Genomic DNA, 258 nt, shown 5'->3' with positions numbered 1-258 from the left:
GCGTGGCCCGGCCTGCCATAATTAGCAGGCTCTGAGGGTGGTGGTGGGTGCTGGTAGAGACGTCTCAGTTTGCTTTTGCCACTCTCCTTTGTCTAAAAGGGGGCTGTGGACGCACCCCCTGGGTAAGTGGAAGTCTTTATGCTGCTTTTTCCTGCGGGGTCTCGCGATCCTGGGGCCCACGTGTCCCTCCCCATCGGAGGAGTGTTCCTGGTGCTCCTCAGAGCCTGCAAAGGGCTGGGAGCAGAAGGGTGAGGCTGG

Source organism: Apaloderma vittatum, unplaced genomic scaffold, assembly GCF_000703405.1.
Source record: "Apaloderma vittatum isolate BGI_N311 unplaced genomic scaffold, ASM70340v1 scaffold33701, whole genome shotgun sequence".
Taxonomy (NCBI): Eukaryota; Metazoa; Chordata; class Aves; order Trogoniformes; family Trogonidae; genus Apaloderma; species Apaloderma vittatum.
This window is presented reverse-complemented; position numbering follows the sequence as displayed.